The sequence below is a fragment of the Centruroides vittatus genome, unplaced genomic scaffold, assembly GCF_030686945.1.
Source record: "Centruroides vittatus isolate TY-2023 unplaced genomic scaffold, ASM3068694v2 contig_1416, whole genome shotgun sequence".
In the NCBI taxonomy this organism is placed as follows: domain Eukaryota; kingdom Metazoa; phylum Arthropoda; class Arachnida; order Scorpiones; family Buthidae; genus Centruroides; species Centruroides vittatus.
The window spans coordinates 1,311,445-1,335,692 of NW_027120889.1; the positions used below are offsets into that span (position 1 = coordinate 1,311,445).

The following is a 24,248-nucleotide window of genomic DNA, read 5'->3' on the forward strand; positions in this document are numbered from 1 at the left end:
AACATGGAAACAAAATCGAACACGATAAGATATTCGTCTCCATTCATATACATACAGAATCTCCGATTCAGGTGCACTTCTCTCCAAGCTTGTTGCCATTAATTTAAATGGAGATGAATATCTTACCGTGTTCGATTTTCTTTCCATGTTTCCGTCTATACGGTTGGAACCTTGTTTTTGTGAATGTCTCAATTCGCAAAAACAAGGTACTCTACAAGTACAGTTTCAGTTTTTGGTAAAGTTGTATTTATTTTTTCATTTATCCTTTTCAGTAAAAATTACTTATACTTTAATAAAAATATTATACAACTAACATACATACATAAATATATATGGCTGATTTAATAAAAAAAATTATCATAAAATCAACTCTAACATGCAAATAAGAATATGCAAATGTTTGGTTATTAAATCTGTTATAAATTCAAAATTTAAATTATACAAATAAGACTACAAATAAGATCATAAAAAAATATTGAAAAATAAATGCATTCACATTGGTGAAAATTTCATTATTTTACAGAAAGAATATATTATTATTTTCATCACATCTATTGATTTTTTTAAAATCTAAATCATTATTATTACATTGACAAAGGTCTAAAATATCTTTTCTGTATCAAGAATCATATCAGTTTATTCAGAATTATTTTAATTTTCTTGCAATTATTTACTCAAATTTTTATTAAAATCATAATTTTTTGTTTTTTTAGTATTTACATACCAAGTATAAAATTTACATTTTATTTCCACAATCAGTAAGCATAAATTCAAATAATTTACCTGAAATTATAATCAAATTTTTTCAAACGCAAAACTTTCATAGTTAATTACTTCTAATTAATCAACTGATCTCTACCAAATTGTTACTTATGTGTACTAACTCCGAAGCAAAATCAACAAAACCTTTAGCATCCAGTAATGAAATTTAATGTAAAACTTGACAAATATTTTCGATCTTACACAAGATCTGTATCAGGTCAACGTTATATTCCAAATTGTAATGCTCAGAACACATTTTCCAAAATTTTTTAAACACGTTTTTAAATAATTAGAATATAAAATATAATGATCTAAATCAAACATAAATACACAAAATCAATGGTATTTTAAGAATTCCAGACCTTCAGAATGCCAGATTAATCAAAAATCATTTCAAACCAACCACATCTGGGCTCTAGAAAAGCATTAGAAACATACAAGATCTGCCTGAATGGCAATGCCATTACGAAAAACCAAGAAATACCAATATAAATCAATTATTATTATTTTGTAATTGTTATGTATTATATTTATATCAGATTTAATTTTATAATTCCTAAAAATACCACTGATTTTGTATATTTATAAGTTTAATTTACGTCTTTATATTTTACATTCTAATTATTGAAAAACAAGTTTAAAAAATTTTTGAATACTTGTGTTCTGAGCATTCCAATTTATAATGTATTATTGACCTGATGCAGATCTTGTTTAAGATCAAAAACATTCATCAAATTTCACATTAAATTTTGTTACTGGATGTCAAGGTTTTGTTGATTGTGCTTTGTAATTCATTCAAGTTACTGAGAAGAAGGTAATTTGTATACTAACTCCTTTAATAATGTCAAAAAAGACAAATACAGGGATCCAAACCTGATATTTATATATTAAAGCAAAACGACTGCTGAATTATATTGGACTATATTATTACTACTATTATTAATTAAATGCTAAATAATTTGTCACTAAAGGCAGACATTACACTACCCAGACCTTCATCTGGTCCTTGTTTCCGGAAGAGAGGATCATACAAAGGTCTAAGTAGCATAAACTGGCAACATGACTGCATGGTAAGGGAGAGTTGTCAATTTGAGACCCACTTTGGGTCACTTTTTTTTCTTACAGAACCTTCTAACTTAATTATTAAATATTAATTTAAATTATAATTATTAACTTTAGCAAGAGATGGCCTCTAATGCCAAATTATATAGCATTTAATTAATAATAGTAATAGTAACATAGCCTGATATAATTCGGCAATCATTTGGATTTAATACGTCAAAAAAGAGACATATTTCAAGACCTTTACAAAAATCTCCTGGTAGAAGAGGTAGACTTTCCTTATTTCACGCCAAACTGAATAAGAAAGAATCTACTACAGAAGTATAAATATAAACATGCATTTTGTGAATTAACATAATGCATAATTATGATAATTGAACAAAATTATCATAATACTAAATTAAACTAATCTAATTTCATTAATTCTACTACATATCCAACATTACATATTTTTTGTTTACATATTATACAGAATGTTGAATTTATTCAGATTTATTTTGTTATTTTTAAAATTATTGAAATTGGTATTTTTCTTCAATTTCTTTTCAAAAGAATATTGAATAAGAAAATCAAAAAATATTTTTGAATAATATAGAGATTACACTTTTGATATATATTTATATCACTATAGTATAAAAAAATTGGTTAATGTTACCTTAGGTAGCCAAGATAGCAGCTCGTCTCTAATTCCAGCAAGGAAACAGTGGGACGCACGTTCTAACCTAACCTAACCTATTTTAATAAATTACCATAATTATTAGCAACCAAATTATTAGAATAGGTTAGGTTAGGTTAGAACGTGTGTCCCACTGTTTCCTTGCTGGAATTAGAGACGAGCTGCCATCTTGGCTAACTAAGGTAACATTAACCAAAAAATATAATCCTTAGGAGCATTTTCCCCCCCATTACATCACTTCAAATGAATTAAGTCAGTAAACAGCTATTAGTTATTTAATATTAGTAACATTTTATTCTAATTATTTTTGTTTATTAATTTAATTATTACTCTAATAATTTAAGAACTAAACAACTTATTTATATAAAAAAAATTGATGTTTAAAGTAAAATAGTTTTGCCAGCTTTTAAAGCCACCTCTATTAGAAAAGCTGAAAAGCCATTGAGAGCATTATAAAAAAAAAAAAAAAAATTTAACACCTTAGATCGAATAAAATTAAAATCTCACACTAATGTTAAAGCAGATAGATATTAACTTCTGATTAACTTTTCCAGAGAGCTTCTTCAAACTTTTATTTTGTGTTCAGTTGTTTCTTTCTAATTAAAATGATGATTAAAATTTTAACAGTTCTTTTACAGTTAAAACACGTGTCAAAAAAGTTTCTACATAATATTTTGCTAATACACCAAACTCCCGATTATCTGTACAAAGATGTGCATAAAAAACCAGCAGTAATTTTTATTACCAAACAAACATTTTTGGCTTTATTTAGGGACTTGATTCAAACTTGAAGCAGGACCTAAAGAGGCCAAAAACATTTGTTTGGTAATAAAAACTTTTTGCTGGAAAGAAGAAAGAAAAGTTATTTCTTGTTTGCTATAAGAATATTCCAGCTTCCAAGAAATCTTCACTTTTCTAATCAAAAAAATTACAGTTTAAATAAGAAAAATCTGTAGCTCACTAAGAATTAGAAAATGAAAAACAATTTTTTTTATTTACAATAAAAAATTGAATGCTCCATACTTATCATAGTAACAACAATGACTGCTCATTTGCATAGACTAACCTACAATATTAGAGTTAATACATCCTTCTGTTTTCACTGACACATACTTCAGCAACTCCTAACTAAACTATATAATGTTACCTGACAGTTAAAAAAAAACTAACTTATATATAACTTTGAACTACTCATAAAAAAACTCAATTTGTTAGTTAATTGTAAAGCTTAAAGTTAAAAGAACTCATCATGTCATCTGAAATTCAATAATCCATATATTATTAAATGAACAGATAGATGACCTTCAAATTATGAAACATGAGTTTCTTTAAGGAGATCAGATATGGTCAACCAAAAAGATAAAGTGTTCTTTTAAGAACTTAAACCATGGGAAATAAGAATGTGGAAAAAAACAATGCTGTCTTGAAATCGAATGAAACTTCACATATATTTAAATACGAGAAAACACATACTTGTTTAATAAAAGCAAAAAAATTAGAATGCGTGTTTCCTTATATTTAAATATTATGTTATTTTCAAAATAGAAAAAAATATTTGGAATTACAAGTGTAAGGAAACTGACATCAATAGATTTTCAAACTACATGGAAAGTGAAGTTAATGTTGTTTTTAAGTAGCTTTAAATAACTGTTGGAAATAAATATTCAAATTATGAAAATAATCAGAATCTGACTTTTTTGTTCGCCAATTTTCTTTTAACAGTAGGTTGACTAAATGAGATTAAAAATTAAAAATTCAATAATTATAAGGATCACAGGATTTTTGGAAATTATTTTATATTAATTTCAAAAATAACCACAGCTGGAGAATTAAGTCAATTAAAAACACACATCTTAACAAACTCCAGCAAAATTTTAATAAAAATGTTTTTTGTAGAATAAAGACACAGTCAATTCAAAAAATTCTTTTAAAAACCACCATTTTATTACATGTTCTAAAATAAAGCTTTTTAGATGACCTGACTATAAAATGGTGGTTTCCAAAAGAATTTTTTGAATCGACTGTGTCTTTATACTACAAAAAATTTAGCCATTTGACGAAATCCTATAATCAAAAATGTTTTCATCCCTTTCATGGATCTGCTTCAGTTGCTTACAATGTACAGTACAAAAAGGATAAATGCATTCAAATATTTGGGTGATTCAAAACTTAAAACCATAACATAAAAGAACATATAGTGGTTACTGGTTAAACACAGATTTTAAATTGAAAATGAAAAAAAAAATCATGAAAATTGTATATGATTTATCATTTACAAACTGGATAAACTTAAAATATAAACAAAAATAAAATAATTTTTCAACTATTGCAGGTTGAAGTTTACACACAGTTATAATTCATATAACGATTTTCATGCAGTGGATAACAAGTCTACACTTGAAAGTTAATGCAACTTGCTTCCAATTTATTTTATTAATTTTAAGGACTTTCAAATGTTTTAGATTATATAAGTCAGTTATCAGCCATATGATCTTGGAGTTTTCCCATAGAACTTCTGCATTAGGCTCCAGTGCATATGAAGAAAAAGCAGTATTGATTTACTCTTTCTAACAACCCATTTATGTTCCTTCATTCTATTGTCAAGATTTCTGGCTGAGACTCCCACAAATATCAACACCTTTGTGTGATCATCACATATAGGTACAGTGGAACCTCGCTTAACGAGCATAATTCGTTCCAGAGTCTTACTCGTAATGCAAAACACTCGTTAAACAAAACAATTTTTCCCATAGAAATTAATGTAAAATACAATAATGCATTCCATGCCAAAAAAATGCTCAAATGTTTTGTGTGTAACGTTTATTCAAAAAAAATTGTACAATATACACTGTTAAGAAGCATGAATCATCATCATCTTTTCTTCTAGTGAGGAATGAACCGTCCTGGAATGAGAATTCGATCTGCAGAAACAAAAAGAAAATCAAAGCTAATATGTTTGATAAACACTCCAAACGATATGCCAAATTCTCGGGTTATGTAAAGGCTATAATTAAATATTAGAAATTAATTAATTTGACTAGAGGTAGGCAGTTATGTTTCCATCTCGTATTAAATTTAATAATTATAAACAGTTAATTTTTAATTCAAACATTTCTAAAATTTAATTTGGAATCGGTCATTAAATTTAACAACCCAAGAATTTGGCATATTGTTTGGCGTGTTTATTATATAACGGGCTATGGTTGTTGATGTTTATAAGTAATATGTGTGAACACAAGTTCGGAAAAATATGTGATCACAAGCGACACTAAAATGCTAGCAGAACGAGTGCTAAACACAGACTGATGGAGTATGCCACATGCGCACAATTCAAGACTTTCCCTCTCCTCATCACTCATTAAGCGAAGCAAATTTTTACAATTTGTTTTGCTCGTTATGTGAAATACTCATTGTGCGAGGTGCTCATTAACCGTGAAACTACTGGCTACCACAAAGCAGGCAGATCAAATTCGACAGTTAGAGCAGATTGAAATTTATAAGGCCTTCCTATCGTCCCAGCCGATCAATGCAAAAGACGAAGTGAAGTTATCGCTAGCATGGTAGGCCCTAATGCAAAAAGAGAATACGGAGTAAAGGAAAGGAAAGAAACTTGTGGTCTTTTTATTGAAGAGTTTTGAACTTTTTAAGATTTATAAAGTGAATAAGGAAAATGGTTTTTCGGGTAAAGTTTCTACAGTAGCTAATGGAACATTTTTGAATTTTCGAATGGCACGCAATTCGGAGTAATAAGTATTCGATTGGTCAAAAACCGTTTTGAAGAGAATTTGGGCTTGAGAATGGACCCAGAGTGGAGTCCGAAAATGTTCGCTGTAGAAAATTAAATAGACTTTCACCGGTTATAAGGTTTATGATAGAGTTGTGCTCATTAAGTGAGGTTCCACTGTATTGAATAAATACCCAGTTTATAAGAGAGATTGTGTGGTTTCTTGTCATTATGCAGTTTCTTGAAAATCACAGGATTGCATTTGCACTCAATGTAGAAGTTGTTTTTGCAATCTGTATGTATATGGTTGAAGGCAAGACAAACTCAAAATAATTCTTTTTCATTTTGTGTGTTGTATTGTTGTCGTTATGTATTTCAAAAAAATTAATTTACTAAATTTATCACATTATTTTGTATCTATATTGGTATGCTACCCACTCTAATATAATCTAATTCTTTTAAAGTATCTTATCTGTTGATGTAGGGTGAGTGTGCATACACACATGCATATAAGACTATTAAAAATTTAATAAAAATTTCTTATTAAAAATTTTAATTTGAATAATTTTATGTGAAATGAGTTGTACAAGAGGTGCAGTATGAAAATAAGATGGTACATAGATTTGCAGTAAACTTTCATGTATACTGTGCATGTACATGTACAAATGTAAATATCATGTCTAATCTGTGTTCAGACATGATATATACATTTAAGAAGTGTATTTCTTTGCCGCTTTATGGTATGATTATTCTTAGATTTCTACATTAGAGTTTATTCAATCTGAATTGCTAATGATTTTCACAGTCTTTATGTTATCCTTAATTGCATAACTTAATTTGAAAAATATAGACAGACTAAATAAGAAAAAAATAGTAAAAGCATACTTTTAATCCAATAAGAATTTATAAAAAAAATACAAAACTTCAATTAACTTTCCAGTCATCTTCAAATTAATAATTATACACAAATAAAACAAAATATAAAATTCAAGAGCAAATAAAATTTTAAAATATTTCTTAGTCAAAAATTTATAATTAATCAAAAAGAAATATTTTAAATCATTTTTATTCAATTCTAAAATTTTCTTTGTATAATATCTATAAAATCAAAAGATAAATGTCAGTTAAAAGCACCTCTTTTAACCGAATGAATGTCGTCAAAATAAATGCATTCAAAAATCCAAAAATCCAGCAGTTTATAACACTAACCTTTATTGTCTAAATGAAAACAAATTTTTATTTAGACAATTTATAATAAAATATATTTTAAAAAAATATAAAGAATTTGATATTAAGTACACATTTTAAGCATTTTGCAAATATTTTCAATCCTTACTTAGGCCAATTTATAAATATACTAACAGAAAGTAAGTTAATGAATTTATTCAAGAACCCTAAAACAAAAATTATAATAAAAATCTCACCATTCTATAAACAAAATATGCTTATATTTCAATAAAAACTATGAAATTTCATTACTACTTTAACTATGCATACTTTACATAAAAACATTACTTAAACAATTGAACAAACAAACAACTCTGTTTTAATATGATCTTACATGATGATGATGATGATGATGATAACTAAACTCTGAATAAATACAATTATTTATCTGTCCAAAAAGGAACCACCATTTATTTCCTGCGTTCGTAGACAATACACACATTCTCGGCAACTGACCTTTCTTTTTAGGCTGCTTGTTGCCGGAATTTAAATATACTAACTGTCTGTATGTCACCAGTTCTTTTTTAGAAATTATTTGTAATTTTAATTGAAAATTTTTTTGTGTTTTTAAAAGGACATTTTTAACTTCCAGCAACAAGCAGCCTAAAAAGAAAGGTCAGTTGCCGAGAATGTGTATATTGTCTACGAACGCAGAAAATAAATGGTTGTTCCTTTTTGAACAGACGTTGTTTTAATTTTGTAAAAAAATAATTCTCCAATCCGACAAAAAATTCACAGAAACAATTATTTTTGTCATGAAAACATTTGACTAACAACTAAAATTATATATTTTCATTATTTCCAAAAATAAACAGAGTTACCATTTGATATTACAAAATTATGAAATAAATCTCTCACATCTTCAGAAGCTGGTAATGATATATATTTGAGAGAGGTCGAACTTGACAAAAAAATTTTATTCAAAAATTTTTCGAAAGAAAAAAAAAAAAAATTGCTACCGATATGATTATATCCTTTCCCACAAACTGGCTTCACATTTAGAGGTGAATAGGAATCAAATACAAAAATCGCTATTGGACACAAAGGACAATTTTACTAGAAAAGAACAAGAGTTGGAAGGAGGAAGACCCCCAAATAAAAGAGAAGGTACGATGATGTGACAGAGGAGTTCGTCCGGCAGAAGAGTTTGCCTGATAGAGTTTGTCCACATCTAAAGTTCGTCCATCCTCGAAGGTTGGTCGTGTGTGTGCACTCAGATACACTTCGTCACCAATACTCCTCCAATAGCCAGTGACAAAAAGCTTAACCGCCGATAGCCGATGACCCCAAGTACCCACCAGGACTATAGCAGAGGTGAGCAAGCAAGAGTTCAGTGGTAGCCAAAATGTAGGTTTTGCAAAATGCATGGGAGCCACAGTTCTGTACTGTCGTGGTGGATAGTACAGTAAGGCAGGGAAGGATAGAGTGTCCCCCATCCGGGTTGAGAACTTGTTTTAAAGGAATACATTTGAAATGTCAATTTAATTTATTTCACCAACTTGAAAATAAATTACTAAATATTACATATATATAATTACATATTTTCACAAAATTGTGGAAATCAAATTGTAAAAATAATAATAAAAAGCAGAAATTAACACTTTCGGCAAGAGCCACATGTAACTCAAAAAGAGCCACATGCGGCTCTCGGAACCACATTTGCCCATGTCTGGACTATACTGTCTCCTCTGAAAAAGGACCCAAATCAAAAGAGTGATCTTCAGGTAAATACCACGCACAAACGTTCTACTTTAAGCAAGAGAGAGAGTTTACATATGTGTAACTAGTTTATATAATCAATAAACAGATATTATTTTTTATAATCGAATTGTAAACTGCACTATTTTTAACCAATCGGTCTCCACCCCAAGTCCAACTGCCCACAGATGCGACCGCTCGTGTGTAAAGGCAAATGTAACGGTCTCTGTGTCTACCCAGAAGACACAGTAGTGTCAGTCCTGACTAATTAGTCATCGTAGTCTTCACCGACACGATGTCAACCCTTCGGTCCTGTGGTGCCAAAAAATAAGGGGCACTTTGGCACTGTCACATAATAATTTCACATCATCATCATCATCATCATCATCATCATCATCATCATCATCAATCAACATAATATAATAATATAATGTATCAATATTTTGTATCAATATAATATATAAATGTTATACAGTATATACTATTTTGGGTTTATATATACATATAAACACAAAAATAAAAATTATTAAGTTAAAAACATTAATTGCATCATCATTTTAAGAATCATACCTTTAAATTAAAATAATAATCCAATAAAATTCCTATATTGTAAATTTTCAGTCAAGTTTTTCAATATATTGAGAAGGAAACAGCCAGTGAACATGATCTAGTAGATTCCTTGACTGTAATATTTCTGTAAAATATATTTTAATTAATTTTAGAAAAAGGAATAAATATAAATTTAGAAAATTATATTATGTATGTGAAAAAACAAAATTAATTTATTAATATGTTTATTGAAATATATACAGAACAGAATTATTTCAGTTATTTAGCCAATTACAGTTTTACAAATGTAAAAATTTGATAAATTTATAACATTAAAAAATAATGTCATGTAGTAAACAAACTGTTTTCTTTGTAGAGAAAAACAGTTAAATATTTTTAACGAATGAATTTTCATATTACAAAAAGAGACAATTCAAAACTAAAATATGCAGATTACAACAGAACTAAATAAGAAGTTAATATATTAACTTCCACACTAGCAGCATCGTTGTAATCTAGCTGAGTACGGTTTGCATAATTAAAAAGTCAAATGATAATGTTTAATACAGTAGAAACCCAATTATCCGAGATTCTGCATTATCTGAGGTGAACATTTAGGCCCAAAATGCATCTTTGACAAACTGATGGCAACTAAAAACTTCTACAACAGTTGATAGCTTTATTCCTCGTGTGATTGCATCTGAATACTGCGCCACAATTTTTGCAAATAAGCCTCAACCTTGATAACATGTATTACAAAATGATTTGTTTCTGTTACCTTTTTTATCATTTAACTCCAATGTGAAACAAATCATTCATATTAAAATGTAACTACAATATTACACAATTCTATTCTTAAAATTATTGTACCTTTTAGCTGTATAATAAGTAATGTAAAAATTGTTCTTATATCTGATTTAAATTCACTAAAGTATTAAAAAAAAAGGTTAAAAGTGCTACTATATAAATAAATCTTTTATGTTTGTAATTTTTTATCTGAAATGGCTGTGGGCTTCGATTTTATCTGCATTTTCAATGATCTGAGGTTGTCATCAGTTCATATTATCACAGATAATCAAGGTTCTATTTTAGTTGAAAAACATATTTACAGTGACTTCTATATTTCAATTGTCTGATGATGACTTGAATAATATCAATTAATGTAAATAAACTTTGCCCTGTAAAATGCCCTGTAAATAAACTTTGTTACATTAGTTTTATCTTGTCAATTAACATATTTGTAATCTCAAAATCAGATAAAGACAAAGTTGCTTGCTTCAGATAACAAAAAAAAAAAAAATATGTAGAAACAAGAATTAACTCAAGAAAGATTTATTCAAAAATACAAATATAAACGTCTATTAACCAGATTTTTGAATTAAGGCCAAATAATCTGTTGGATTATATCAAGCTATAATATGGCTATTTAATATTTAAATATTTAATTATTAAATAGTAACCATGCATCATAAGTATCCAGTATGGTTATATATAATTATGGAGGCAAAGATTGGATGGAGGTCCAAGTAGCATAACTGGCAAGATATCCATATGGTATGTAGGAGTTGCAGGTTTAAGTCCCACTCTGGGACAATTCTTTCCTTCCAAAACTTTCTAAATTAAAAATTAAATATTTATTTATTTATAATTATTAAATTTATCAAGAGATGACATGCTTACCTCGAGACAAAATTACTGAATTATAGACTCTTGTATACCTTTTAAACACAGCCGTTTATTTTTAGCCTTTAAACACAGCCTTAAATATAGCCTTTTAAACACAGCCGTTACTGAATTATTAAATAGTAGCCATATTATAGCTTGACATAATCCAGCAGATCATTTGGCCTTATTCAGAAATATTTTCAACCACTCTTCCGGCTATCTTCAACTTGCACATAAATTGTAGAACAAAGTTAAGAATACAGAACATTTCAAAATACGTATCTGTGACCATAGGGCCGGTATCTCTTTGATACCACGTCAGGATGACACCACTGTATCCTTAGATTGATACAGAAAATCAATTGCGCGAGCGGTTACGTATGGGTTAGACCCGGAATGAAGCGAGTGGAGAGGATGACGGAAAGAACGCACCCAGAGATTTATATATAAAAATATACCCGTTTATTTTTTCCATAGGACTAATTAGATACAAGCGATTACTTTACAGAGAGACACGTGATAAGGTACATGGCTCACGATCCGCGAACATAAATTCTACGCGGATTAGAGAGAGAGAGAGAGCTTACAAATATTCGCGTGTAGGATAAATACCTCAAGATATGTAGTCGGATGTCGATGTAATAATCGATGATATCCTTATAGCCCGTTGTAGGCGTTCGGACTAAGAATAGATGATCTTGTAGTAGATCGTCGGTAATGACTCTGTCCACTAACAGGTAATAGTTGTTCAGATAGGAAGTGTAACGACGACAGTTCGGCTTGAATATCGATGATGAGGGAGGATTGGCGGCGACAGGTAACTATCCTTTTGAGCGCACAAACACACGGTCAGTAACAACTTCTTTGTCTTACTCATCGTACTCCCTTTTTATATGGGGAGGGAGTTTGCAGGCCCTTCTTTGATTTCGTCAGAAGAGATGATCTTCTTGGACCAATAAAATTATTGGTGACGTAGTCGTGTCACCGAAATTTGACTCATCTTAACAAGGAACTCAACTCGTGGGAATCGAGTTTAAACTGTTCTTATCAACAGAATTTATCAGTTGATTTCCCGTTTAACTAACCCTTTTTGGTCTATTTCGTTCCGTTTTTGTATAAAATGTAGAGTTTGTATAAAATATAGTTAAAAGATTATAAAGGTACATATAAATGATAAAGTTCACAATATCCCGATCGTCACATATCAACAGTAGAAAACTGTATTTAAAAAGTCGACATGGGTAAGAGCCAACAATGTGATAACAACATAACAATGTGATGTTAATCACAACTACAATAATGCACATCTTAGTTAGTGTAATTAAATAATGAAATTAATTATAAGATAGCTCCCTCTATCATCAGTACTTCGCTAGACTATGTTTCGAGATTACCGGAAGCACCGCCATCTTGGCAGCTAAGGTAACATTAACCGGTGGAATTAATGTAGTTTCTTTTTATTACCTGTTTCTCCAGTTTTTAGATATTGTATTTATATTTTTACAAAACCAATTCAAGAATCATTCTCTGCCAGGATTCTAAATTAAACAAAATTCAAATTTTTTCTTAAAAATTTTTCTAAAAATTGAGATTATAAAAAATTGAATCTTATATATATCAACATCCCGAAGCTTGATGTATTGATATTAATCCAAACTCTCGTCGTAATTAATTGGGCTATTACTATTATTATAGAGCATAATAATAGCCCAATTAATGATGGCAAGAGTTTGGATTAAAGTGAAATCTTTTTTATTAAATAATATATTTTAATTTTTCTATTGTAAAACATTAGTTTATATCAGTGGTTTCCAAAGTGGATGCTATTGCACTCTGAGGTAGTGGTGAGTAAATCTAGGGGGGTGGCATGGAGCACTAATGGTAGGGTCCTGGTAAAACTGCAAAACTGAATCAATAAAATCCTTAAAAACATTTTTTCTCTCTCTAATTAGAATTGACAGTCAAAATTCTAAATTAAAACTTTCAGTTTAGAATTTTGATTGTGAATTAATTTACATTCTAAATTCATAGGTCTTTTTATAGATAACAACTCATACAGATATAAGATGACAGAACAATTGTTTTCTTGCTTTAAGTAACAAAAAGACAAAACTATTTTTCTACAGCTTCATAATTTTAAACACTAAGGTGCAGACCAAAACTTTCAGACTAAATGTATTATTTATTTCTCTACAAATTCACATTACATTATTAATTTGATTTTTCTTTTTATGAATGCCAAAAATAAAGGTCCAAAAACACAATTTAAATCGATTATTACAAAAAAATTTTGCTTACCTATAAAGCGTTCGTCAATTTTATATAAATACTATGGTTTCCTATAAATAAACTGCAGATAATGTGTTTTAATGTCAATTTGAAAGCATGCATAAGTAAGCTCTCCAACAGTTTTCCATTGTCTGAACTTAGTAAAAGAATCTTTAATAATTGTGAAAAATTCTTTATGCACTATACACAGTGGTGATATTCAGTGGGTTCGCACAGGTTCGGCCGAACCCGTTGTTAAAGTTTTCAGTTTTCCGAACCTTGTTAAACACGTAACATTTGTCAGTGGTTTTGTTTCTTTTAAAAAATATATTAAAATATACGTATTATACTCTGTAATACTACTAAACTAGAGCCTTATACCCCGTTCGCACCGTGCATTTCAATCTAGATCAGTGATTCTCAAACTTTTTCGATCCACCGCCCCCTTTGTTCCATAAAGTTATACCCAACGCCCCCCGTGTGAGAAAGGATTGGAAATATTCTTAGGAAAACTTTTCTATGAATCTCACACTTTGTGCCCTTACCGTACATTGTTCTCGACATCTGGAAACCATTAAATGCAATGTTTCCTCTTATCCGTTTGAGAGAGGAAAGGGAACTTTTACCTTTGATCACCATTCAGTACCCTGCCTCCAGCACCCCCTAGATTAACTCACCGCCCACAAGGGGGCGTTATCGCCCAGTTTGAGAAACGCTGATCTAGATTGTGAGCAAGGTCGGGACTATGCCTTGGTGCTATCTCTCTTGACCGTTTCAATCTCAACCGAAACGAGGTTTAATCGCAATCGATTCAAGAGAGTTCTTGAAACTAGATCCAGTCATAAGAGAGATCCTACAATCCCACATGCACGAGATAATACAAAATGGCTGTGGAAGACGTGTTGGGCTATGGACAGCGAAATAAAAAGGATATTGTATTACGAAAGATGATGACATTTGTCTATTATCAGTAGTGCCATTCGGGGTAAAAAATTTCTCTGCCTAAAATAAAAAAAAAAGGTCAACAGCACTAATATATTATTGTTACCTGGTCTTCACCCAGGGCTTGTTACATTCCAAATGCGCCACTGATTATTAGATATATCGCAAGAAAAGGTATTCTATTTATTTCTAGCCGAAACTTCCATTTCGTTTGTCAGTGATTGTCAGGGAAAAATTTTCTGATAGCGAACCCTTTGTTAAATATTTCAAATATCACCACTGACTATACATATTCATTTACTAGTAAATGAGCCCAGTGTTGTTTGGGCAAATGATTTGGTAAATGTTGTATGTTTGGAAATTAAGTTATTACTATCAAAAACAAAAAATTGCATCTAAAATAGTACAGTAGAAACAGTTCCTCAGATTAAGCTTTAATTCTTTCCCTCTCTGGTGAGGGGGAGATTTCAAAAAATCCCTTCTTAGTGTGCATTTTCATGACGTATCCTAACCGTGTACCAAATTTCACCTCTAGGTTCAGCGGTTTGATCTGGGCGATGATGAACCAATCACTCAGTCAGTCAGTCAGGACATGCAATTTTATATATTGGGTGTATAAATATAACTCTGCCCTTTTCTTCGGTAAATATAAGACATTTGTTTGTTTTTAAAATGAAAGAAAAATTTAATTAAAGTATTTTCCATCAGAAGTTATAACATTCACCCATCTGTCAGACAACAAACGAATTCCATGAAGGAAGAAGTCTGGTTGTTTTGAAGCAATCCAGTTATCAACCCAATTTTGAATATCGTCATAAGACCTGAACTGTTTTCCTGAAAGGTCACTCTGCATGGATCGAAATTAATAGTAATCTGAAGGAGCGACATCTGGAGAATATGGCAAGTGGGGCAATACATCCCAGCGAAGTTCTTCTAGTGTTTCCTTGACTGATCTTGCAACATGTGGGTAAGCGTTGTCATGTTAGAAGACAACGTTGTCGTGTCTTTTGGCATATTCTGCACATTTTTGCTTCAATACTTTGTTCACTTTGCTTAACTGTTGTTGGTTTAGCATTGATTGTCTGACTCGGATGCAACAGCTCATAGTACACAACACCCTTTTGGTCCCACCAGATACATAACACAACTCTACTTCCATGAATATTCTGTTTCGGCATTGATGGACCTGGGCCACCTGGATGCAACCATGCCTTTGGTCATTTAGGATTGTCAAAGTGTATCCATTTTTCGTGTCCAGTAACAATTTGGTGCAGAAACTCCTTTCTTTTTTGTCTTTGGAGAAATAATTTACATATGGTTTTTCAACATTCAATGTCTCTTTCTTTCAGTTCATATGGGACCCAATTTCCTTGCTTTTGAATCATTTCCATTGCATATAGACATTGGGAAATACATGGTTGAAAAACATTTAAAGCAGCAGCCAGTTCCAATTTGTGTTTGGCAAGGATTGTCATCAAGTAATGCTTCCAATTCTTCATCTTGGAATATTTTTGGTGATTTTTCCATTCACTTTGTCATGTGTATCAAAATCATTATTTTTAAACCTTCAAAACCACTCTTTGCATTGTATTGGATGGAGCATGTTCACTGTAAATTTCCAACAGCAAATGATATGTTTCTGCTGCAGTTTTCTTTGAAATAAAATAATGAAGCAAAACTTCCCACAAATGGCACAAAACTCGACATTTTTAATCAAATAAGAATAATTATTGTTTACACTTTAAACAGATGTTTGGGATTTATTTTTGAAGAATGCTGTAAAACCTTTCAAATAAAAGTGTTACCAGAATCAGTTGCATGCAAGCAGTACTACTAATGCCATATATTAAAAAAGGGTGGAGTCATATTTATACACCCAATATTTAGATTATTGTTTTTTTCCAGAAACCATCAATGACTCATACACATATGCCTCATTTTTAGGTTTCTTCCCTTTTTTGTATATCAATCCATAGACTGATAATATTAGGCACTTCTACTTAAACTTATATCTTAAAAGCTGATAAATTTCTGGCAATTCCATTTTTTTTATGTCACAACTCTCAGAGAACTATTTAGAATCCCAGCTATTAATTTTAACTTATGTTAATTCTCTACAACAAATAAGAACTAAGCAATTGATTCTTGAACTCATGTCATTAGATATTTAAGATCTGTGTGTTACTTTCCTCATAAAATCAACAACAATGATGTTAACCCAAATTACTTTATTTACTTATTTATATTATACACATGTTGTGGCACTCATTCCCATCAAGAGCAACATTGATCATGTTGCCATCCTGAACTCATTTCAACTACATATAACTCCTCAATCATCAATTAACAGTATCCCTTGATTAATTAATGCAGTATATTAATGCTAATGTGTGTATCAAAATCACATTAATCAAATACAGTATCTATGTTGAATAAAAACAGCTAGTAAAGCCACATTAATTAGAACTTTTGCTGCAATTAATTTTGTGTGTTAATCAAATCCCACATTAAGCAAGGGAAACCTGTATTTCAGACTTTATGCACATTAAAATCTTTTTTATTTAATTTTTTTGGGTTTATTTTAACAATTATTATTGTTTTATATATTTATATTTATAGTAGGTCCAACAATACACGAACTTTTCATGATCATTTTTGGTGAATCTGATCAGTATCACCAATAATTAAAACAAGACTCCTCTTAGCATTATAATTGTATAATTATAATGCTATACACATGCTCTTTTCATCACTATGAACTGAATTTCAACAAATATATAATTATATATGTTTAAAATTCCCTAGTTTGACTATAATGTTGTATCTTGTTTATATACACAAAAGTACTATTTTCTATCATTTTCTAACAAAATCAAAGGTAGCATCATTACTAAGTTATTATACTGCTATTCAGAACATGACCCCATTTTTTAAATCGAGAAAGTTAGGATTAAAACATGATATTACCTTCCTTTTAGAGGTCAGTATAAATACTTTGATAAAAGATATTGCCTACATCCATTTTCAGATGGAATGTAAAAACATTGTTAGATCAAACATAGAATGAAAAAACTTAATTTGAGTGCAGAACAAAGAATTTTAAAATTCCTATTTTTTTGCACTTGCATAGTAATTTACCTATTATGAGTGATGTAACTGCACTTTTTACCCTTATTTTTAACACTCTTTGCAAACAACTGAACTAGAGCCCAATACATTATAATAATAAAGCCAACCACTGCTGTACTTTGCTTGGTGTTAGCATTCAAATCCAGGGATCTAGAGTTACACCTTTCATTTACTTACAAGATTCTACGTGGACGTGGACGTAGAGATGGTTTATATAAATTCTGAAGATGATATGGACAGTATCCAAAAATATTTATCAAAGCATTTAAACTGACTTATAAAAAACAGTAACACAACATTTAAATCCTAACTACCAATTACCATTTTGATTTTATTTGCTTTATTTTTAAATTCTACAGTATAAAAACCTTTTTTATATTAATTAGTATAAGTAATTCATAAGTCATTTAAAATATTATTCAATGGGTTAGATGGGTTAGATGAGTGCAATAAAATAAATTTTCATATAATATTTTCTAAACAGTAACTGGATAAACAAACAAATCATTGTCCTATTGATGACTTGATGATTAAAATCCATGAAGTCTTAACCATATATGGAAGCTCATCCTTCATTAAACAAATAATAATATCATTTAATGTTTAATGCACTTTAGTCAATTCTATCTGAAATATTTTGTTTTTTCCATTTTACTTACTTCATAATTACATCTATAATAAATTGCTAATAAAAAAAAGAAACAGAGAAAAAATAGAATGTCTAAAAACTAATTATTAAATAACGATCTTATAGCCTATAAGAAAGTTAATTAGAATTTTTAAAATTTTCAAAATTTAAATAAATTTTGAAATGAGGCTACTCATCAGCCTCAATACGTAAAATGCTAAAAAAATATATCCCTCTGACAATGGCACAATTAAAAAATAAATAAATTTGATGAAAATTGCCAGGACAATTAAATTTTAGCCTTTCATTTCGGGCAGATGAGTAACATCAAATGAAATATTGACTCAGCCGTGGAACTGTTAATTTTTCCTCAAGTTTACTTTGCTACATTATTTAAATTTTGTAAATTTTAAAAATTTAATTGTCCTGGAAATTTTTATTAAGTTAATTAGGCTAACTTAATAAAAATTTTTATGTATAACTTTCAGTTCAAATCTTGTTTATACATTAAGCCTGACACAGACCTATGAAAGAGGTCAAAAACATCTGTTTAAATAAATTAAAGTGTTGCTGAATAAAGTATTTATGTAAGACCAAGCTAATCAAAGATTTAGCAAGTTTTTCAACTTCATTAATGCAGTTATATAAATGTTTTTATAAAATATTCTGGGATTAGATTCACAAACATCTCGTAAGATAAAAACACAGTATCTTTCCAATATCATAAAGTCACCAGAAACTAATAATATTTTACATTTTGTATTCACGAAACATGTCATTGCATTTATGACAGAACAACAAATTGGGAACAAGAGTATGACATCACTAGTAACCACTTATGTTTTAATAGAGCTAAGAGAAAGGAAAAAATAACAATTGGAATATTGAAATATTGCATAAGGTAAACATTTTAAATTTTCAGATGATGTATAATTGTAAATTTATTGCATTTATTGTATATTTAATAGAGTATCAAAAAAGTGTGTGTTTGTGTTTGAAAGAAACCCCACTGAGGAGGGAAATATTGTAATTTCCAAAATGCACCTGGGTAAAGTTGTTGATTGGCTAGTACTTTTGGAATCTGTAGATGTGATAATTCCTGGAGTAACAGTGTTTGAACTGGTTACAAATTGATATTTGTAAAACGGAATAGAAGTGGAAAGTTAAATTATATTTAATGTATGATTGTAAAAAAAATACAATTGAGAAATGTATAAATAAGTTCAATTGTATTACTCTAACAACTTTCAATTAAATTAAATAAAAAAAATGGTTATTATAATACTAAAATTATTTAACATTTAGACTATAGCCTATTAGTATAAATTATATTTATAATTGTTTGTTTTTAACTGGAAAGACAGTTTCATATTTAAATTCACACTTCTTCACTTGCACTTTCAATAATAATGTCACATCGATACCACAGACACTCAACTCAAATAAGAAGCTAGAAAACTGTTTAACAATTAAGATAAACATTTCGGAATTTTTACATTTCCATCCTGAGATCAGACGTAATGAAAGAACATTCTAAACATATTGTTTGAAATTGAATGTCTCCATTTAAACACAAAGAATATCTGCTACTTAATTCTGAATTTGAAAAATACATACAACTGCAGTGGCCAAAAATTCTTTGTGCTTAAACAGAGACATCAGATTTCAAACAATATGTTTAGAATGTTCTTTTATGTTGGATCAGAAGATGGAAATTTAAAAACTTCCAAAAACATTTAGTTTTTAAGTTATTAAAGACTATTAACACCTTATCATTATTAAAATTTCTGGCTTCTTAATTTGTGTCGAGTGTCTCTCTAAATTTTGATTACATAATAAAAGATTTATGTACACACACGTATACTTACATACATTATTATATACATACATTATACAATTTGTTCATATATATATATATATAATGTATGTAATATATATATACAGTATAACAATATATCTATGTTCAGTATTTACTGAAAAAAAAATTTGTTCATATTAAATCACATTCATTTAATAATTACTAAATACCTACTTTTTGAAAATAAATAAAAATAATAATAATAATATTACTCTCAAGGATTAAAAAGAAAATTTCTATCATTACAAAAGACAAATTAAGTGTAAAGCTTTGTAATTTTTTTCAATTGTAATTTATTACTGTAGCTGCATTAAATTCGACTTACTTTTTACAATAAATTTAAATTACAAATAAAACAATTTGAAGAGTTGTTGTTTAAGCATTTACACTTTATTTTTTTAAAATAATATTTCAAAATAAATTATTAAAGCTAAATTTAATTTATCTCCATATAAAAATGAAATTATTACTTAGCCAAAAACAGTTTTTTATATTCATTGACATGTTTTCATTCTATATTAAGAATTACTCTATAATATAAATTTTAATATCAACAATTAGTGATATATTAATCAATATTATACCCTCGTTATTAGTAACCACTGCATATCTTCCAAAATAAAACTTTCAAATATAATTTTTGCATTTGTGTCAGTGAAAACACTTTTTTTTCTGACTTTATTGATTTTAAACCACCCATCCATAATCAATATACATAAAGTTGTCTGAAATAAATTAATGATAAGAATATTTTATTTATTTTAAAAATGCTTTAAACAATGAAATACTTATTTAATTAGTTATCTTTAAATAAATGCTGCTCATTTGTTAAGAGTACATATAGAACTCAACTGAGGGGGAAAACATGAATTCACAATACTCAGAGATATATCATAAAACAAACAGATAAGAAGAATATATATGGCTTTTAATATATTTACAAAAGTATCATCAGGTAAAACTTAAAAGATAGTTAAAAATGGAATTCTGTAGAACAAAGAATTTGTTTTTGAACATAAATTCTCTCATCGTCAAATAATCAAGGAAATGATCAATGATTTACAATTTTTCTCAGACATAATCTATAGAGCTATGCAATTTCATTTATTTAAAATAAAAGCTGAGTGTTATGTTCTGTTGGATTAAAATTATTTCAGTTACGGATAAATTCTCAAATTTTTGCTTTTTTCAATAAAGGAACTCAACATTCATTAGCTTTTTAGCAGAGTTAATAATTGAAAAATCTGTTTTACCCTCTCCCTACATTCTTTTTTTATGTTTAGTTTATATTTAAAAATATTTTTTAGTTCCTATATAACTCAGTTTGTTTGTCCTTGCCAAATTTATGAACAGAATAAAATAATTCATAATCTTTTACAGCTTTATTTTATGAAGTCATAAAAATAAAATACCCTGAATATATATTCTATCTTTTACATATTCAGTATTTGTTGATAAAACTAAATATTGTGAACATACTTATTACAATCAGTAATAGAAAAAAAATTTAAGAATTTTGTTTAATGAAATAACGTTTATGAATCGACTAATTTCTCAGATCGATTTCCTGTGTCAGATTAAACACAAACCAGTTTCATTTTCTTTAACAATGCAGTGAATTTGCAAATAAGTCACCCCTTTTTATAATTTACACAAAAAAATTTCCCTCTTAAAAATATACAAGAACAAAACAAAAAATATTTAATACAAAAGTTTTTCACATCAATTTTAGTAATTTTAAAAACCAAATTTAAAAATTTTCAGCAATTTTTTTAAGTATTTATGATATTTGCAAATAAAATTGAAGACTTTTTGGTATCATTTTCAGATTCTATTTTTAAAAAGTTTTTATAAAATTCAAATGATATTAATGAATAAGAACACACAAAACAAGAAAAATATAAACACAATTTAGCATTTACTTGTAATGTTTAAACAGACAAAAAATTCATAGTTTGTTTGTTATTGATAAAAAAAAAAAAAAACTTATAAGAATGGGAAATTCCATGATTTTGAATTGAACTGAATTTATAACAAATAAGAGTGATTTAGTTTAGAGTTTACAAATTTCATTAAGCATTTCAAACTTGTTTTCGTTATTCGAAAATAACATTTGAAAACTTATGCTTTATTTATTTTACTCTGTCTAAACTAGAAATACTTGTCTTACAGTATAACTATAAGAAATAAAAGCAAAAATCTGTACGAAACTAGCAACACTTTCTTAATAGTACACTAGGAAATATTTAAAATTAACCTTCAAATATTTTAAGTTTTTTAAACAAGCAACTTCAGTAACAACTACAAAAATTCAAAATCTAATTTGATTTGGGTTAAAGATAAATATAACAAAATAAAATAAATTATATATAATATAATAATTAATAAATTTTTTTCACTTTTAATTAAGCAGCAGAAGGATATATAACTTAGAAGAATAACTTATAACAGGTATATAATTTATTTCACGAATCAAAGCCAGGAGCTATAAATTACCCAAATGGTGCTCTGGAATATTTAAAGATTGTATATAGTAGCAATCTGAAAGGTGCTTCTATTCTATTAAATTTATATAACCTGTACTTTTTACAAATTAACAGATTCATTCTTGCTACTGTGCATCACACAGCAACCGACCAGCTCTCCCGAAACATCCTGTAATCAGTGGCATAGCTAGCATGGGTGACACCCGGTGCAGATATAGTGGTGTCACCCTTTTTAACTCTTTGATAAAACACTGTTGAATTGTAATATCTTCGCACTCGAGCAACTTGAACGCTATATTGAATATGCGATATTGCGACGTATCAGTTTAGATTTATAGAATAAATCACAGTAAGATTTTCAGCTGGTGCGAGCTCTCGTGACACCCGGGGCAGGCTGCTCCTACCACCCCCCTAGCTACTCCTATGCCTGTAATCATATTACTAAATTGGGATTACTTGTTTTATCTATAATGTTTCTAGAATAAAAATTACCTGTAGGAAAAAATTGCAATGAGTAAAGTCTGAATTATCCAGATGAAAAGTTAAATTTTAAATTAAAATATCTAAAACGATTATATTCTGTTATAATAATTTTCTGGCAATGTATTAGAATAATTCTAAAACAGAATTTATATATTTTAATTTATTCTAACATTATTTCTGTTGTGTGTGTCCTTTTCTTAAATTTTATGTATATTTCACATCGTTCTCATCTGTTAAACAAATTGTTCTAAGCCAAGGATGGTCAGATATTTGGCTGAAAACGCCTTTAATGGAAATGATGCTATCTGAACTAAGCAGTTAGTTCATTTATTCATTAATATCAGCTCCTTACTTGTTTTAAAAAGTTAATTTACTTTTAATTTGCCATTTGTTAATATATTTTAATTTTTTTTTAATAAACTGAACTTTGAAAAAAAGCTGGGTTTAGATAATTACTTTCACATCATATTGATTGACAAGTGTGACCTTGCAGTAATCCAATATGAACAATTTGTATGAGATGCAACCATATCATGACTGTGTAAAATTAACAATATTTATGGATTTGTGGCAACATAACTGAAGTAAAGCACAAATAATATATCTTTAACACTTTGGAGAAACTTGCACATTTTCTATCCAGTTAGTGGGTCATCTTTAAAAATAAAAGGACACAGGAGGAATGATAGTATAACTGAAGTCAGTAATTTTATTCTTAAATATTTCCATTTAATCACAAGCTGTTGAGTTATCATATATATTTATATATTATTCAAAATTTATAATAATTGCCATATTCTATAAATCAAATTCTAATCTAAACATATTAAATAAACACTAATATCTAAATAGTTGTAATGAGAGTTTGCAATTATCTTAAACTATTTTATGCTAATGAATATGCACAGTTTAATAATCAAGTACACAGTACAAGTTAATAGTTCAGAAACAAGCTTATCATTCTAGTAATTGACATTAATCTTGTCAAAAGATTACAAAAGAATAAATTGATGAATAAGAAAAACATTTCAATTTTGAAATGAATTAAATTATTCTGTATATATTAACTATATAAAACAGTTCTGTCATCT

At 28.6% G+C, this 24,248-nt stretch overlaps 1 protein-coding gene and 1 long non-coding RNA gene across 6 annotated transcripts in view; one reads left to right on the forward strand and one right to left on the reverse strand.

The window, feature by feature from the left end:
- The window catches only part of LOC136968212 (uncharacterized), a 208,931-nt gene that overhangs the window by 140,325 nt on the left and 44,358 nt on the right, over nt 1–24,248 (forward strand). The window lies entirely within an intron of this gene.
- Nucleotides 1–24,248, reverse strand: part of POSH (Plenty of SH3s) — a 57,192-nt gene that overhangs the window by 30,637 nt on the left and 2,307 nt on the right. For all 5 annotated transcript variants that reach the window (XM_067262186.1, XM_067262188.1, XM_067262187.1 and 2 more), the window contains exon 2: nt 9,720–9,843. The gene's annotated coding sequence lies outside the window, so the exon portion shown is untranslated. The remainder of the gene's footprint in view (nt 1–9,719; nt 9,844–24,248) is intronic.